At 38.0% G+C, this 19,873-nt stretch overlaps 1 protein-coding gene across 1 annotated transcript in view; it reads right to left on the bottom strand.

Moving 5' to 3' along the window:
- The window catches only part of MRPS22 (mitochondrial ribosomal protein S22), a 183,311-nt gene that overhangs the window by 5,978 nt on the left and 157,460 nt on the right, over positions 1–19,873 (bottom strand). The window lies entirely within an intron of this gene.

The following is a 19,873-nucleotide window of genomic DNA, read 5'->3' as shown; positions in this document are numbered from 1 at the left end:
GGGCTCCCTCAGCCGGCGAGGGGATGGAGCAGGCTCCAGGCTGGCAGGTTTCCTTGATTAGCGGGGAGACAAAGTAGTAGGGAGAAAGAGGAATTGAGAACATCGTGCGCACTGCCGCGATTAAACCACTGGTAAACTGCAAGTGCTCGGGGGTTAGGAAGGGTGCGAGGCAGTAGGTGGGTGCGCTTGATCGGGAGCTGCCTGGTCTGATGTCCCTCCGGTCGGGCAGGTGGCAGGGTGGGAGCTGCCTGCCCTGGTTCTTGGGCGGTCTGCCTGAGAGGGAGAAATACTGTGGTAATTTATGCAAAATTAAAAACCTCGTGTGGCTCTCTTTGCTAATTTGGCACTTGCACGGTGACTGAAAGGGGGGTCTGGTTGTCAGGTACCAAATTTTCCATCTGGCCCATAGTTTGGGGGAACTCGGAAGCATACAGCAAGTAAACCATGAGTATTCATGCCTGAAAGTACTACTATTGAGAAGTACCTGTGCCTCTTCTGTGCACTGGTTTCCTCAATCTGGTAAAAGGAGTCACTGCCATTGGTGGTGATGAGTATAGTCTCATGTTTGGGGAGCTTTAGCGTTTTTGTAAAGGAGAGAAAATAAATAACTGTACTCAAGCATACAACCAAAATTAAATTTTATATCCAACAGATACGGCAGATCAGATCTGATGGCTGTGAAGAGGGGGTATGCAGTTGAAACTGGTATGTTATTTCATTAAAACAATAACTTCTTATAACGGAGATTATTTCAACAGGTTGAAAGTTTATTACTACTTGAACTTTGTTTTCTCTAGCTAGTCTTCTATTGTGAATTTCAGTCGTACAGACTGAAGACTAACCACTTACTGTGGTTAGGGGTGCGTGAAACAGAAAGAAAACCTACTATCAGCAGACAAGTCTCTGTAGAGGGGCCCTGAATGCTTCGAATTTTAAAATGTTCAAAGCCACACATGGTTGCAAGCTGGCTGATGACTTCCCATCGAAACAGGAAATATTTCATCTCCAGAAGGGGAGATAGAAACACAAGTAATGTGCCTAAATGCTGTAGATTTCCAATTGCTTTGAAGTTTAGTGAGTTGTTTGTTGCTTTGCTAAATCAAAGTCTAAATTATGTTACTTTTGAAAATGGAGAAAGAGGTCTTGGAGAAAATTAAGACTTTATAGTATATTTGGTTTTCATTAGCATGCAGTTAAGCATCAGATGAAAAATATATTTGTTTCTAGTAATAAATCTTCATTGTACTGGGGACTAGTCCTATTTTCCTCAGCCTATTCAATATCCAAACACATGTGCTGGGTTACATTTTATATTCGAGGTTTTCAATATCCTGGCCTTTGCAGGAGGGCATATTCTTCTCCCATTTGTATTGGTACAATTAAGTTGAAATCATTGAGAACTGAAGAGTGCAAACGAACTCTTAATGTTATTCTAATGTAATGTTGTGCTTAATTTATTTAAATAATGCTAAGAAAATGAAAAATAATTTTGAGGAAATGGAGAAGATGTTGTTTTTCAATTCTTGCTTGGAAGATCTCTCGAGTGAGAGCTATACCCTATAAGGGAATTGGGAAGTTATTTGGCGACTTGCCTAAAAGCCACTTCAGACCTGTTCATGAATTTGGATGGCAAGCCAACGTCCATTTTAATTCACTGAAGTGCTTAGAAAAACAACAGAATTTATTAGGCTATATCCAGGAGAGGTTAAATTCACATTCATTCTGTACTGGAGTAGTAACAGCTGCTGTGAGGATTAGCCTTTTGGCTGGTGGGGTGAAAGGAAATATTAACTAACTATACTGTAGATGGAAGTATAGCAGGTTAACATAATTTATAAAATAATAGCAATTTATATTGGGTAGGTTGATTATATTTTATTTATGGTGTATATTTGAAGTAACAGTTTTCAGTAGGATGTTTTATATTGGTATACTTAAAAAATACACCACCAGCTTGAAGAACCAGTGGTGTAAAAATTGATAATGAAATAAAGAATCTTTCTTAGCTTTTATTACTATTTTGAATGCATCCCAGGACAGTTGCTGTTGGAAAATTACAACCATCTGATGACAGGTGGATGTCCCTTGTGAAACACATTGGTGGTCTAAATCTGGATTCTATTGGAAAAGTGTCAATACAAAATCACCTCCACAATTGGCAGTAATTTCCTTTTTGTTGGTAGTTTCAGGAGGGCAAAAGGATCAGATGGCTGCTGAGAGTGAACCAGTTTGGTTAACGTCTTGGGGAAAGAGAAGGCAGAAGCTTAAGCTTAAGAGCTTGCAGTGTTGCTTTGCCTATTGACAAAATAAGGGGCTGTAGTTTACCAGGCTTTCTGAATAATAAATGTGTCAAATTAGTAGTAAGATGTTGTTAGGAAGGAAGAATTCTTTCTTGGAAAAAATAGAGTGAAAAATACAAAATAGAAGGTTTGGTAACTGTGCATCCAGCTGCTGTAAGAAGAAACAGAGTGAACCCGGTAAGACTGTGTACATGTCCACAGTTGATGACATGACCTTTTTAAAATTAATGGTTGGTTCTCTTGTTCCTGATAAGAAAGAATCTGGCAATCCTGTGGAACATTTTTCCAAGGGACACAATGGACCGGGTTGGAAGCTCTTTTTACTAAACCTGCATGGATTAGTCTGAAGAGAAATTATTTTTCACAGAGAAGGCAGGGAGCACTAAAGTAAGAGAAATGACACAAACCTGATTATATCATCAAATTAGTCTTTAAAGGAATAATATCTTAGATGTGGCTGATTTTGTTTCCCCATGCACATAGATGGAGTGGGGTATTTTTTTGCTAAAATTATTGGGGTGGTCATTTGTAACGTAATGTCTGTTTGCAGGCTTATTGCCTGCAAGTGTCTTATTTGCCATTTTCTTTTGTTTAAGGGAGAGAGTATTATTTTCTCTTGAATTGTCTTTTAAGGTCTATAGCCATGGATTTGCATTGCCACACAGAGCCCTGGGTAGCGATTTTGTTGATGGTGGTGATGATGATGCATAAGCCCTTGCTAATACATCAAAGTAGCTATTTTCTATCTTAAAGACCATATAGATCATAGAATCGCTAAGGTTGGAAGCGACCTTTAAGATCATCAAGACCAACCATTGAAGCTGTTTTATTTTCAAATTTCATTTTGATACTTGACAGAGGGACAGATCAATGTGGCTGTAGAACTCTGGGCATGCTGGGCCAAACTTACCTCTGAGGGCAGAGTTAAGGGTAGTTCTGTGGACAAAGGCCATTTTTGCAGATAATAACTGAGATGCCCACTGAAACTGCAGTAATTGTGCTCAACTATAGCCGTTATCATCCTGCATGAACAGCTGCCTTCTGTCGCCTGTGTAAATATCCTTAGTGAGAGGGAATGAGTGAAACATTAAGCAAAAGTCTTCCGAGTTTGTTTCTCTGGTGCTGTCGGATTTAGCAAGTGCTAATAGTAAGCATAGACTGAAGAGCAGATGTCCCTCTAGGTTTTATTTGTGCCTTGACTATTTGACATTTGTATTTAAAATTTAAAGGAAAAATGACAAAACAGAAAGGATTATATGTGCCCTTTATTTTTAATTTTCAGTCTAGTTTCAGGTGAACTTATACTACGCACATGTGCTATATTCCTATGGGCCACAGGGGGGCAAGATTGAGATTTTAAACAGGAATGAAAGTCCCTGAGTAGTTACAGTGGAACATGTAAATGAACTGCTTTCGTTAATGACCCAGATTTGCCTCTGTCTCACATAAAGCTGCCATAATCTCACTTTAATAATGATAAATTAGATATATACAAATACTGTCTCCAGTAATTGAGATTACATACATTATTTATAGTAGGGATATAAATCCCACTTCAGTTTATATTGTTTTCTTTGCTACACTATAAGGGCTTGAGCCAAAGCCCATTAAAGCCATTGGAAGGCCTTCCCTGACTTCAGCAAACTCTGAATTAAGATTCCATATTTTTCAAATAAATTTTATTGTTCCTTTCTGCTCTTGTAATACTTATCTTTGAAAAATGAATTGTCGGGGAATAAAAATAGTAAATATTCAGTATTATTCATGGCAGGGTAGGATTTGAGTAATTGTTGTTTTCCTCCTTCTTAATAATTTTTTATCCTCCCTCTCATTCCGTCACTATTTAAAGTCCTGTCCATCTGAAGCCACGCACTCCCCAGGGCATCGCAAACTAAATCTGGTGTCCAGCACAAATTGTTATGTGTGGGCAGGATGGGATGTATCCGATACCTTTATTTCCACAGTAGAAGGCAGTAGAAGGACAGAGCAAGGATCCTGGCAGATTTGTTGGTTTATTTCTTTCTCTGGGGACAGGAATGTTTGGAGGAGATGGCACCCTCCAGTTTGAAGACTAATTATAGTTTTCCCCTTCTCTCCTGTTGCTAACACAAGTAGTCAATATCTTTCTCTCATAATTGTACTTTTGTCTGGTTTTCACTGAAACCTAACACCTGCCAGAATACTCTGAAACCTAGACTGTCCGGATTAAACCTAGATGTGTTTTATGTGTATTGCCTGGACTGTTGTCAAAGGCTTCATAAAAATCCAAATCTGATGTGTTTACTAGTTACACTTTGTCATATTTTGTCACTCTCCCAAAGTAGTCTGGAGGTATGATTTTCCTGCTTTTTTTTTTTATCCAAGTTTCATCAGGGCTATTGCATCATTTTATGGTTTTTCATTTATTTATTTCATCAATGAATTTACCTGACACGGAAGTGTATCATCCTATGTATAAACTGTTCTAATACCTATTCAGTGGTAACTGCAAAATTTTGTTTCTTCCAGCCTCTTCTCATAATGGCTGATTTTATTAACATACACAACCACTTCATTCTTCAATTCTTTCAGGAGTAGGTGAATACATTTTTCTGTTAATGACTTGTTACATTTGAATAGATTATTTTTTCCCCAAACTGGTTCAGTTTCTATCATAATTTTATTTGTTTGTTTATTTTTTCATTTTAAAGAGCAGTTACCTCACAACCGGCCATCTTGTTGCTCAGTGATGCCAAGAAACCACTCTAAACTGCATGCTTCTCATGTTCACTTTGCCTCTGATACTCCATCTGTCTCTGGTATTCTTTCACAAATTAATTTTTTTCTGGTTTATGTAATTATTTTATTTATATTTATATTATTTTAAATAAATAAATAAATAAAAGAAAATTTAAAATAAAATCCCCTCTCTTCTAAAGGTGGTGCTGGCAGGGTTTTGGGGTGGTTTTTTCTGTTCCTCCTCCCCCCCCCTTTGGTTTTAGAATGTAATACAAATTGAATTTGCTTAGGCAAACCCACTGTGCATTTTAAAAAGTCGTTATAAAGACAGGATCCTGGGGGTCTGACAGAAAAGCTAAAACAGCTGTGCTCTCCAGTACAAACAAGACATAAATCCACAGTATCTTCTCTTCATGATCAAATAAGCGAAAGAAAAGGCTCAGAAAGTAAACGATATTTTTATCTCCCAGAAGCAGAGCTAAAAGAATTTGCTGTCAGTTTAAATCTCAGCCATTTCTGTTAGGCTGTTAAAATCTAACATTTTTTTAATATGTTTTAAGTAGAAGTATTTTGATTTGCTAGCCAAACAACTTTACTTACCTGTTTGATATGAAGGTTGTCTTTAAGTCCAAGATTAAATGGTTATTCCGCTCTTTAGTGAAGAGCATATCTCACAAGAAGAGTTTCCAGTTGTCTTTATTCTTGTTGTTTCCTTTCTATCCAAGAAAATCTTAGAAACAAAAATAGACATAGAATTAATTTGGTGAAATACTTATCAGATTGTTTTCCTTATTTATTTCCAAGTAAACCTCTTGACATTCATTAGGTTGCCCACTAGAGTTAATGGGAAGACTCCCATCCATTTTTGGACAAACTGTCTGAGTAGAGTACAAGATGTCACTAGATGATTTCCAGAACAGTGTGGACAAAAATGATTCAGCTTGTGCTATACCTGCTTAATCTGCGGCAAAATATTTATGTATATTCTTTACAAACTATTTTAAAATTGTGCACTGAATTAGTAATTGCATTTATGCTTTGGTTTTCAGGGAGTATGTATATGGGTAGAAACCTGTACACTGTGTTACCACAGCTCTTTCTCTCGTGTACCCATAATCCCTGTATGCTTAGCCGTGCCATTTTGCAATACATGATATGATCATTAACATATGTCAATATTTGTACGTTTGGACTAGAATAAGTGCTTGGATCGTTATGAAGGCACATATTACATATCTAAATAAATAATGTAACCGGGCAGCTGGAGAGATCTAGTGGTGGCTTTATAAAATGTTTCAAGGGAAAAAAAACAGCAGACAGCCCAGCATGCCAGGAGAAATATTAGTGACAGAAACATGAAAAACACAGGCCTAACTCTGCCCCATGCACTATATGCAGCGTGCCCCCATTTGTCAGGGGGATGAGTGTACGAGAGACAAAGTCAAAGCGTGGAATTCTTTCCTTATTGGGGAAGGGGGTGAAAAACAACCTTACAGCAAGCAAGTAGACTGAAAATTAAGAGGAAAAGCTAAAAGTGCTAGAAGTCCAAATGTTTGTATCTGGTTAGATTATTTTTTTTTTTACAACTGCACAGCAGAAGGGGAATGTCTTGGTCCGGCGTTTTATTCACCCTATTCTGGGCTGCCTGATTCTAATTCCTTCCCTTTCACCCAGTCCATACACACACATCATATCTTTTCATAAACAGTCTCAGCTTATTATGCAAGTGGAAATAATGAATAATTTTTTTTTTCAGGTTATTGAGCTGAATCAAGTCACAGAGTGGTCTAATGAGTGCCAGATCCTCTGAGGGAAAAAGAATGGAAGCAGGATCTTCTCCTTTGATTAGCAGCAAGCCTCCAGATTGTGTCACAGCATTTCAGGTAACTAGAGCCTCAAGATGCAGTTTTATAATGGGCCAAAACTGATCTAAGACCATCATGCTCCCTCTGTTCAAGCCCTCCCTTGGGCTGCTTTGCTTGCTGTAAACATTTTGGTCTTCGTTGCAGTCACTAAACAGAGTCAATGATTTTCTTCTAAATTTTGATTAGAAGCACAATAGTTTGGGCCACATACAAACTCAGGATCTGGCTCTGAAAGGGAAAAGCAAATTGGATTCTGTCCCTTTTGTGTCTCTGCAACAGCACAAAGATTTCCTAAACCTTACAAGGTATTATTGAGATGCAGCCAATCCACATGGTATTTTGCAGTAAAACGCTGCAGCACTGAGATCATTTCATTTTTCCTGTGTGCTCCAGTGCAGGAGAATTACTTCCAACCCAAGTACCATTTACTTTGTAAGTAGGCAGTGGAATTTTTGATTGATACTTACAAACTAAGTAGACTATTGCTTGGATGGTTTTAGTTTGGATACAAAAACTAAAAGGACAATTTGAGTGCTGAGGCAGCAGAAAAAATAGGTCTGAATCCTGTGAGCAACAGAGCAATATGAGATCAATATTGTATAGTCTTGGATAACTGTGCGAAATTAACTGTGCATTTGCTGTGCATATTTCAGCCCTAAGGACCAAGTACTTACCCTTAAAGCAAAGCATCATTTTAATTAGTTGTTCACTCTTTCTCCTTCTCCTCTCATTTCTGGTTGTTGTTTTTTTTTATGGTATACCTGATCACACTTCTTCTAAATGCTTGTAAAATATGAGACTCTGTGCAATATACTATATGCTCTAAATATGATTATATCTCCTACTGATGACAGTTAAATGATGCTTACTTTATAGTCAGACATTCTTTTGCTTTCTTGTAATTATTTCCTCAGTGCTACTCAGAAAGAGAATGGTAGTTCAGCATAGTGTCTGCCTTGTCAACCATTAGATGTGATTGTTTTATCACGTAGTACCGTGCGTCTGAAAAACAGAACTATTCCGTGTTCATTATTGTGAAATAATTTCCAAGTTCTCAACGTTATTCCCTGTATGGCCACAGAACACTAGATGGCACTGTGTGGCTGTGTGTCATGCATGGGAATGCCCGTAGGAAAAGCCTATCGACACATGAAAGAATCCTCATCTTTCAAAAATATTTGTAATATTGCCTTTTTATTATGAAAACAATTAAAACGTGTGAATTCTCGGTTTTTACACTCTAAAGGCATTTCAAACCTTCTTTTTCCTGCATAATGATTACATGGGGAACATTTCTTGATGAGTTAGACTGGTGAGTACATTTGCTCATTTTTTTGGTCTACTGTAAAGCTCTCCAATGGATTAATCTACCAAAAGGGAGAATTTTCAGTTCCTGGTATCATCACTATGCTCCTTACTATAGAACAGGAAGGAAGGAATGACAGCTAGTGTGTTGCCCTCTTCTGTCTCCTCAAATAACCTTTTACTCAGTGCCATGGCATTCATGAGAATGGACATTTTAAAAATTAAGTAAAAGCAAAAGGTGTTAGGTAGCAACAGCAACCTTATACTCTTATTTTGAACTACAGAGTCATCTTGAAGACAACCAGTGCAACAGTTGTTACTTTGTTCGTATTTGGTTGGGTTTGGATGACTTCAAAAGAAGTGGTTTCAAAAATGCTGCATCTTACACAACTAACATGTTATTCAAAAGGCCCAAATGCTGCAGAGGGTCTTTAAGAAAAAGGTTGTGTTTTGATAATGTAGTTAAATCATATGTAGTGTGGTGTTACTTTTCCGTGTCATATCCTATCTCTGTTTCACTGCTTTGGGTCTCTCTCTCCCCCAATCTGTGTGGGTCACTTTTCATCAAGATAAAACCAATTCCGAGCTAGGACCTGGGTTCTGTTAATAATTGCCATAGGCTTCTTGGTGACTCTGGGTCAGTCACTTTCCCATTTTGTGTTTCACAGTTTCCCTAGCTTTAAAATACAGATTGATTGGATGGGTAGTAAAAATGAAGTATTATTGTATGTATTCCTACTTTCATTTTTGTTAGGCCTAATGAAATATATTGATTTTAAAAAAATATTAAAGTGTTTAATGAGTAGCTGTCATGTAAGTTTGAGGGCTTTTGACCAGGTATTATTTTATTTTCTAGTATAATTTTGTGTTATCTGTGCAATGTGTTTTCAATTTTTCCAAACAGCCTAGTTTTTTAAAATGCTGCCTCTTTATCCAGCCAGTCTCACTCTATCCTATGTTTGGCAAAGTTAATTATCTCATCTTACAGAAATGTAGGCAGAAATAATTTTTAGAAGAATGAGATGGTGATATGACTTTAATGTGCCTCTGTACAGTTTTGCATGTAGTGTATTATAGCTGTACGAACAAGAGGGAGGTTTTTCATGGTGAGGACCCACAAAGAGTATTACAGATGGACATTGTGCCTAAAACACCATGGAATGTTACATTCCCTCTGCCCACTACTGTATTCTGAGCGGGCCAGGAAGGTTGTGTGTCTGCCTCTTGGGACAGGGGGATTAAAAGGCAGTTTCATGTTCTGCTCCAGTGAAACTGGCTTGCAGTTCCTGTTGATCATAGGACTCAGTGATGGTCGGATGAATGTAGCACTGTCTCATTCTTTCTCTTATTATAGGCGATGCTGCTGTCTATGCCGAAAGGGAGAGGTATAGCTTAGAGCAGCCATTTTATTTCCAGATCCTCCGCATTGTCTTTTCCATTCTACTGCAACGTTTAATGCTGTCTTGTGACAAACACCAGCAGTCATTCCATTTCAGAAACATGGCTAACTGAGGCAGGGAGAATGTGGGGAAGAGGAATCCTGCATGGGAAGAATGAAATGTTTAGGGCATTTTATTAATAACCTCTCTCCACCACCAGTTTCTCTTTTTCTGTTGGGCTCTCTGCTCCGTGTTCCCCACTGGTGCTTTATTTAAACATGTTTGACCCCTCATACACTTTCTTTTTTCCACCCATTGTCCCTTTCTCTCCTTTTCTTCTTTTCTTCTTTTCTTGGTAGAAGGGCATACCCTTGTGGCATTTAGTTTTGTTTGGTTAGGTCTGATACATGTCCCCAACAACAACATTTTTAATGGGTACTCATAACCACTGTGTGTAGGTATAAACTGTTACCTCTGATGGCTACAATCCTTTATTTCCAAATGAGGAACACAAACAAGGAAAGCCCTTGCTCAGTGGAAATGAGATTTAGGACTTCCTACAGTTTGCAGACTGATCGACTGTAAAATTAAAACCGAACAGTTGGGGAGCAGTACTAAAGTAAAACAAATATCAGTGATCAATCATGAAAGAATTTTCCTGAGGTTTCAACTTATTGTTTGTCTTTCAATAATTCAAAATAAAATCAGAATCCAAACTAGCCACAGAGCTGCCTTCATCCTCTTACAAAGCAACCAGTCTCTTAAAACAAGCGAATATATTTTGTGAGCACATGCTAACTCCAAATTATGTCCCCAATACTTTAGAAGACAAGGATCTCTGTTTCCTTCCTCCGACAGGGGAGAAGCAAGCATATTCCTTGCTGGGTTATAGTGTGATGAGGCCCACCTGCTCTGACTGACCAGGTCGCTCAGAAGCACTGCTACTTTCTGCAGCTGGCCAGGTCAGGGAAAGAACTCCAGCCCATCTGCTCTGCTGTAACACCACTGCCAGGAGCTTGCAAGGCCTGGGTAGGTTGTGTTATGATTTGTACTGAAAGATGACCAGGGACACAGATATTGCTTGGGAACTACAGCTGTATTTTAAGATTATCTTGATGACCAGAATGTATCCCATCCTTATAGAACGAATTGTTTCCCCCCTTCCTTCCCATTGACAGCACCAGAACAGAGGACACTAAACTATATGTGCTATGTCTGAGGAGGTGTCCATGCCTCAGGATTCCCAGCTGGTAGGGAAAAACCCTTCAAAACACGCTTTCCAAATCAGATTGGTTTAACAGTAGCAAGACTAAATGCTCTTGTCCCCTACTTATGTTTTCAATGAGAAAATGGCGAAGCAATAGCTAAAGCCCCTCACAGAAACAGGACATCCTGAGCTGTGGCAGATGGACTTCCTTTACAAAGTTTTAATGAAAGTTTTCAACAATAGCGCTGTGTATGTGCTGGGGGGGGGGGTTAGCATGTGTACACGCTTAGGTACACACACACTGTGCAATGCTACACGAGCTTTTTAAAATAACAGCAAATACCATGGGATGTGTATGTTTTGCTGAAAGAAATACATTTTGTTAAAAAAAAAAAATGTTTCCTCTGTTATGGCATGAGGCAGGATTAGGTAGAAATGAAATTTCAGGATGTGGGTGGCCACAGTTGAAGGTCTTATAGTGAGTGTTCAGTAAAATATCCTTGGAACATAAAATTAAAATAAATGAAGAGTAATCTTAAGTAATGTATCAGTGAACATAAACAAATCTTGATGCTAAATGAATATTGTGAGGAAGCCAAAGTGCAATAATTAGAAAGGGATAATTATGCTTTATCTCCTTCCTAGAAGACATAGATAATATTTATTGTAATTTCCTAATTACATATCAAAAATAGCTAGCGTAAGATGCTAGTAAAAGATGACAAACCTCCATTGAAGTTTATGATATACAAGAATCTACTCTGGTTGAAGGCCTATTCCATAGTAATAAAGACAGAGTGAAAAAAAAATATTTAAAAAGTTTTATCTTCTATCACATACAAGAAGATCTGGAAATGTCACATTTAATAAAGCAAAACAGTTACTGTACTGTAATTTAGACAGGAACGGTGGTAAAGTATGTTGTCCAATTATTGATGAATTTTTTGTTAGCTCATAGCTTTTCACACAAAAACAATGTGTTGCAAAATGCAAGGGTGAAAGATGGTACATGAGTGCAGTTTTTCAAAAGTTTTTATTTGCGTTCTGTATCTGGGTTCCAGCTCAGGCATCATTAATTACCTGTGCCTGGGCTTCTTTGCCACAGAAGGCCAGAAAGCCAGGATTGAGATTTCCTGGGCCATTTAGTCGGCTATTGCAGCAAAAGTATGGCTTCTGATGCAGAGCATCTGAGTATCTGGGCTTGTGTCACTAAATGATCAAACTGGTGCTTATCTTTCCTCAGCTCTCACTGCTTTTTTTCATCAAACAAATGGTACAAATCAGTGAATAATTGTAAATTATAGCAATATGTCAAGGGCAATACATCTCACATTTAAAGGCAAGGTAAAAGCTTATAAGAAAGAGGACTTCTAGTAATTGTCATAGAAGCTTAAAAGTATTCAGAGATTATAATAAAAAAAAGGTTTGTGTTATTCCATCCTTCACCCAGTTCTGTATAATTTGACCTCGTGTTTCACATGAAGTAGTCACAGTTCAATTATGTAGCAGCAACCTCTATGGTCAGCACTTCTGGCTGAGTGTGGCTGTCAGTTATTGACCTGGGTCTGAAGCAAAGTGGTTGGCAGCCATATCCTTATGCGTGTTCTTCTGCTGTCACTCAACTTTGGTTGTAAGGAATTTCATGGTGTTTCATCTCTGGATACAGTTTAGCAAAACTGGTGGAGGTGAACATTAAAGAAAGAAAAGTCTTTTTAAGATCAGGTCATATAGAAAGGATGTTTAAATGTTGGGGCATCAATCCACACAGGTGCTTGGTTTATGTCAGTACTTATTGGAACAAAATTAAACTGACAATGCCCAACTCAGGCCTGGCATCTTTTCAGTGGTCAGGTAACAAAGCCCCAGTAAACAAATTTTATTAAAGAGATCAACAAGTGGTAGGGTTTTGTTCATTTTGCATTTTTGTTAATAAGTAGGAGGCTGATTTGTGATAAGAATATATTATTCCTTTTAGAAAAATTATTTTATTTTAGCTAGTGGTATTTAAGAGTAACTTACAGATATATACTCTCTCCTGTTTAGCACGTAGACTTCCAGGAATTACTTTCCTCACTTCATAGCTTAGAAAAAGCACACAACCTTGTTAGAGAATCCTATGTTACATAGCAATTAGGAGAAGAGAATTCAGGAAGGCAAAGTGTAATTACTCCCACTGGAATTTCACCAGAACTCACCCCCCTATGACGAGACCTTGTTTCCTTACACCGATTAAGATCATTCTGTACCCATACCCACCCTGAATCAACATAAAAGCCAAGACTGTGAGTTGAACATATCATCTGAGACACAGGCACCCCTAAATAGCTGCCCTCAGGATTCTGGGAATCAGATTTGCATGTAGAGCAATAGCATGTTTTGGAGAAGTGTTTGTTGGGTTTTTTTTAGTGTTTGTGTGTTAACTTTAGTTCATTTCTGAGGTGCCAGTTTTCTAGGAAGGACAGCAGATGGATGCTGTTCTGATGTCAATTATCTGGTACGGTTCTGTGGAACTCAAGAGAGTTTAGATTTTCAAAGAATGCTGTGAGATAATAAACTATTCTTATGATATTTTAACAAAATGATATTGTTGTCAATATCTAGTAAGAGCATGAAAAAATATTTATTAAAAAGTCTTTGCGTTTTTGTCTTATATGGTAAACAATTTGGTCTTCTAATCCCTTCTGGATGAGTTTAGGTTTATGCCCATGCTTAGAATGCCCTAGTCATAACCGCAGTGGCACCTTCACCCTCACTTCTTTTTTAGGTTTTGTTGTAGTGTAGTCCCAGAAATCTGTGCCAGAATTAGAGGCCCATTGTGCTGTAAGTTACGCAAACATATAGTAAAAAAAGAAATGCCCCAAATTTGATACTACTATAATTGAAAGACTCTTCTATTGTTCATATTATAACAGTATATAGAAGCCTTCAGACAAGATGACCAAGGCTAAAAGAGAACAGCACTGAAAGGAGTACTTGGTTTAGAAATTTTGTGTCTTTATTGGAACTACAATAAGATAAAGGCTTTTTGTTTTTCTTCTCTTAAATTAAGATGTGAAAAGTCTTTCTCATTTTGTATTTGCAAACTGGAACCTGGTTTTGATATTCCTGGGAGACAATGGAAGGTGGGCAGGAAGTGTTTGCTGTAGAGGACAAATGCTGTGGTGTGCCACACCAGTTGGAATCCCTAAGCCCTGAAGGTAGAAAACAGAGTAAATTCCATTTATTGTAGGTCAATAAGACCAGCCCCTGGTAGGTTACAATTGCATTTAAGAGTAGGGAGAAGAAATAGCAATGCTAGTGCTAGAAAACATGGATATATGTGAATGAGTTTTGTGTAAAGATAGAAGGATTTGAATTTTTAAAACCAGAAAATAATAACAAACAAAATGCATATCATACAGAGGAAATATTTCATAATTGTTTACTTGTGAGTTAATATTTGTAGAGATTTGACTGACTTGTATCTTACACTCTGCAAACCAAAACTACTCTGTTTTTATCATAAACTTAAATTTCCAACTCTCTGAGAAGATTCATGAAGATTCTGATACAACACCAGAGGAAAAAATTAATTGGAACAATAAATGGTAATCAGATACATTTTACTGGGACATATTCTTAGATGATTCGTCCTATGTCCAAGAGCAATAGAACTTAAACTGGAGACATCAGGAAGATGTTGTTTTTATACCTTGGCTTTGAAATCTGTTTGTTATTCACCTCTTTACAGTCACTATGGATTTAAACAGAAAAATTACAACCAGGACATTTTTGTTCTAGTGTTCGTAGAGCCTTTAGGAAGAGAAAAGCACATTGTCAATTATTTTGTGGTGGTTTAATGCTGTATCTCTTTAGGATCAGTGGAATGCTCAATGTCTTCTGATGAATAATTAGGCCTGATTTGTTACTGGGAATGTCCCTGTAGGTATACATAGGGGCTAGTTAAGAGGAAGAGGGCTGAATGCTGGACCTAAATCAGGAGAAGCTTCATTGGTGTGGCATGATGTTGGAATCTGCTCAGTGACTCTGCCACCTGGAAGCTGGTTGAGCTCTTGGAGGGTCAGGCTGCACATGGGGCTGAGGAGGAAGAGAGGACGAGTGTGAGCAGACAGATGCAACCATTGCAATGCAGTGAAAGAATCTGTAGGGATGTGTTTTGCTTCCACACCAGGAGGAGAAGACTTACAGTGGACAAAAGGAATGTGTGGCCCCGTGTCCTGAGCTTCCTGTTATATTATAAAGCTTTGATTTTGAGGTTTGCATTTACATCTCTGTTCAAATCTGATTTCAATCCTGAGCCTGAAGCTCAGGACACAACCTCTTATCTTGCTTCCTGTTTTTCCTAGAGTTGTGCTGTTTATGGGCCAGAATAGAACCACCATTCACTTGCTCCCAGTTAGGACTTCCAGTAAAATCACTGGTTTCTCACAATTGCCCAGCAGTTCCGATTGAGAGCAATATTGGAAGAATAGCAACTGGATCTCTGAGAAACCAGGTGCCTCATTTTCAGTGGTTAAATGTGGTTTCAGTTCTAGCAATTTAATCACAGTCTATAAAGACAATTTGTTAACAAAAGTTGTGATTCAGCGTTGTATGGATGCAGCCATATGTTGTCACTTCTTTCATTTTTTAGGATGATTTAGGTGATTGGCATGTAGTATTATATTATGACACTAGAGTCTGATTCCAGCCTTCTCTTTTTCTCTTTCCCTGAAAATGAAAGTTTGAGCAAGTCATTCTTCAGTTTAAGATTTGGTGCACATACTAAAATAAATCACTTCATAAGTTTGGTAAATTATTCTTCACACAGATCAAATGCAAAATAAGGCTTTTCTAGACTTCCTTTTCCATTGCCCAGAATACTGTTTTTTTTAATTTGTTTATTTATTATAAATAACAAAAGTTATAAAAGCATTAAGTGCTCTGTTAGCATCTGAGCATCTATTAGCATCACTGAAACAAGTAAAAATACGTACTGTGATTTAATAACCATATTGGCTAGCGGGTAGGAAATTCAATTGAGTGACACCTTGTTCAAGATATGTTCCACTGAAGTTGAGAACAGCATTGAGCTGTCCTCTAAGTTTTGTTTCCCTTGCAGGTAGCAACATTGAGTAGAAACAAAATAGCTCATAACATAGGGGATAAAAATGGATCATCTGAGAGTGCTGTGCAAGTGACCTAAAACACAAGATGGTTTATTGTGGTGGGTTAGTTATTTTAATGTTGGGCTAGTCCTCAGAGAATGGGTTTAACCCTCTCTCCCTCCAGAAGAACCCAAAAAGGTATGAGCTCACAACAGGAACATGTTGAGTTTACTCTATTTTGCTCAAATCTGAGACATTAAGCCACCCGGGCCTGATAAGTAAAACTGACCTGTTCAAATAACCATACTACTTTGTGTAACTGAAAACTCTGTGCTAATTTTGTAAGTATGTGAAGATATCTTGGAGAAGAATGAGTATTTCGGAATCACACCACTGGAGGCTAGATTTCATGAGAACAATGTCCTGTGTGTGAAAACTGCAAAGGAGGTATAGTTTAACCTCTATTTTCCCCTTAGTTTTTCTTCTTGAAAGGAAGCAGGGAAATGGAGTGTTGGCTTACAGCAAAAATAAATTGCTTCTTCCAGATTCCACCTGTGTAACAACTGCACCAGTCAATGACTGGAGTGAATGTTCTTTTTATTCCCTTCCTGCTTGCTCCTGGGAAGGGGTATGTTGCCTGCCTTTGTATTTGTATTTTTATTTCCTAGCCAGCTTTTGATCATAGTGTTTCACCTGTATTAGATCCTGACTTTGCTGTTACTTATGTGCAAAATTTGCACTAGTAACATCTTACCTTTTGTGTTAATTAGCTCACACTATAGAGAGGTTGTCGAGATATGGGTACAAGCAGCTCTCAGAGGAAAGAAAACCTCATGGCTGAAGTTAACCCCACAGGACTTTCTCAAAGCCACACAGGAAATCTGTGACAGATCCCAGAATAAATCCCAGATTTCCTGTCTCCTCCACTTGTGCTGTAACTACAGAGCCCATAATTTCTTAGCTGAGGAAAGTGTTGTCCAATATTATCTTTCTTGTTCTCATATACTATTTCTTCAGTTTACTACACTGGTTGCTGCCGTATGTTATGCTTGTGGCAGTTCAACTCTATGACTTTGTTGTATTTTGTGGGATTTGTATGTGTATTGTACAGTGAACAGTATTAACGCTGAGTACCAGTACTGTTCAGCATTTAAGCAAATAAAACTCAATAAAGGAAGGTATTACGATTTAACCATGGAGTATTTGCTGGTACAGGTAATTTATTGTCTGATTCCCTCTTCAAAATAAACTGCTCATACTTCTAATCTAAATAGCATTCAGAGAAGCAGTTTTGGTATGTATCAAATGATAGTAGCCTGTGCTAAAAGAATACATTTTTATGGAGTTAAATTATTTGAATAAAGTAATTTTCATTTTTGCATATGCCACTTTGTACTTTAGAAAATTGACCCATACTGTCATTCTTAAGCACCAGTCCTCTTTAATGAATTGTAAATTAATAAATGTAGCATTATCAAGGGAAAATAATTCATTGTGGATCTATAACTGGATGAGATGCCCTTAAGATTTTATGACTTTTACTATGACTTGATGAATGGAAATCAGAGGAATTTGGTGTGCTTAATAGGTATCTTAGATGTTCATGTATTCAGATGTATCGCTGCATGTCTAATCTTTTTTTAGATACTTTGCCACTAGGTTAAACTTTAATAGTTTTCATTCTGTGCTGCTCAATTTGCCCTCATATGGTTCTTCTTTAGATAACATTACTTGTACAAATTCCAACTGAAGCAGAATCAGTAATCTTCAGCCAGTCTTGACAGCATTTCTAATGCAGTGCAGCTATGGAATTTCATTCTATCTTCTTGTTTTCTAAATTGCATCTAAATAACTGACCAGAGACATGGGAACAAATGAGCCTTGCTAAACACCCTTTTCTTAATTTAAAGAATGACGTTTAGAGCACTTATTAAACGTGTAATCGTTTTGAACACAAAACCTTTGTAGACTTCAGTGGGAAATTCCGCAAGCAGTAAGCTGGAGGTTTTTGCCTTACAGATGTTTAAAAATGAAAAGTAACTTCCAGAATATTTTAGGTGTAAGCATGCTCTCTTTCTTTCTCAAAAAAGAAAAAAAAAATCATCCCACATCAGCAATTGTCACAAGCTGTATTTGTCTTTAGAATTAGAGTAAGGATTTAAAATTCTCCTTTTGCCCAATGATGTCAAAGTCTGTTTTATTATTGAATTTGATGAGAGGAAGACTGGGTCCTAGAGGCTTCATTTTAGTAAGGTCCTTAGGTATGCAGCAAACATGCAGCATACGCGTAGCCTACTTGAAGTGATGATACTCTACACAAGATAAAAGTTGCACATATGTCCAGGTGCCAAACAACATGTACTTAACACAAAACAGGCTGTAAAAACATTCTGAAAAAAATGGACACTGTTGAGGTTAGAATAAATAGAGAAGTTAAATAGCTGTAGCTTCTAAAAACACTTTAGTTTTAACAAAATATATTTTTCCCTTTCTCATAGGATTTTAAATCTCTCTGTACAGTGAAGAATAGTGATATGATATTAGCACATAAAACTTAGAATGCACAGAATTCTAAGAACAGCATCACGCAGCTGCTGGTTTCGACAGATATCTGAGATACAGAAGACTCACTTTTTCAGTCAAGTTGTGGTAATGTCAGCAAAAGTGGCCACTAAACAAAGGTTTCACTGGCATGCTTCAACAAGCTAAAAGTGACATAAAATAACAGTTGGAGTGTGATTTTTCAAAGAGGCCGGAGAGTATCTGAGAGTGAGCTGCAGTTTGGCAATTGATTCCTATAGACATCTTTGAATATCCTAGTCTTTAAATCAAGGCTACCAAGTCATTCATTAAACCCACTTAAGAATAAAAATGAACAAAGATTGTGAATATATTAGGCAGAAAATCTGAACTTAGAAGTTTTTGTATGTTCCTGTAAAAGTATTTAAGCAGGTTGGTTTTTGGTTTTTTTTCAAATTGCTGTAAATGGAGAAGCAGAAGAGTGTAAAGTTAGCTAGGCTTTTGCAAATCCCACAAACGATGCCATGATGATCAGAAGCAGTATAGCTGTACTTGCACAACTTACAGAGTTACCAAACTGAGCAAACTGGAGCTGACTATGTACAGAGCAAGTCTCATCACTCATTCTGGCATGGTCAGCCCTGTGGAAGGAAATGCAAAAACACTCCAGTGGTTTTTCAGGATTCCTAAGGACTATCAGTTCATTATGCCCACTCATGCTGGACTTGAGTTGTCTTGTGGAGCCACAGAAACCTGAGTAGCCTTCTGGGGAGGGGCAGTCTGAAAGGATTCAGCGCTGCCAACTTAGCAATGCTAAACCAGAGCATATGATAAGCAGTGCAAAGACTAACTCAGGGCTCTGCAGGGAGCTGCTCTAAGTGTAACCTAACTAGTGCTAAGCCAGAGAGACACCCAAAGAAAGCTGGCTGGGTGTCTGTGCACTCTTCCCAGTATTGTGGGTCCCAACAACCTTGTCCATGAGGCAGACACAGTTCCACAAGAGAGCTGATGCTCTGCCACATCCCCTAGTTCCTTTCATAACCTGGAGCAACGAACATTGCTGTGCAGAGACTCTTTCGTCTGCAGGACTAATTTCAAACCCAGAGGGACTAGTTACCTCCAACTCACCATTATCCCTGTTGGATCTAGACTGGCTCCACATAGCTGTCTCTGCACCTTGCAGTCTGGTAACCATTTTACCGATGTTTTTTCCATGACCATTACTGTCCTAGTTCCCATTTCAATGGATAATGGAGAGTCAGATGTATTACATTTGTTTCAGTGTAAAACTGGTTATTCTTTGGCGTGAGAAGAGCTACTCTTTGGGATGGGTGCCACCACTGGTGGCAACGTGTACTGATTCTAAACGTACTGCCTTGCAAAATAAACCAGAAGATATCAAATTAAGGAATGACAGTGCTCACTTGAGCCCATTACAAAGACAGAAGGATAATGAAGATCTGGAGGATGACAGTGTTCATTTCCCCCCCCC

The sequence above is a fragment of the Charadrius vociferus genome, unplaced genomic scaffold, assembly GCF_000708025.1.
Source record: "Charadrius vociferus isolate BGI_N301 unplaced genomic scaffold, ASM70802v2 scaffold650, whole genome shotgun sequence".
Classification (NCBI taxonomy): domain Eukaryota; kingdom Metazoa; phylum Chordata; class Aves; order Charadriiformes; family Charadriidae; genus Charadrius; species Charadrius vociferus.
Note: the sequence above shows the minus strand (reverse complement) of the source record. Positions and strands in the feature narration are given on the sequence as shown.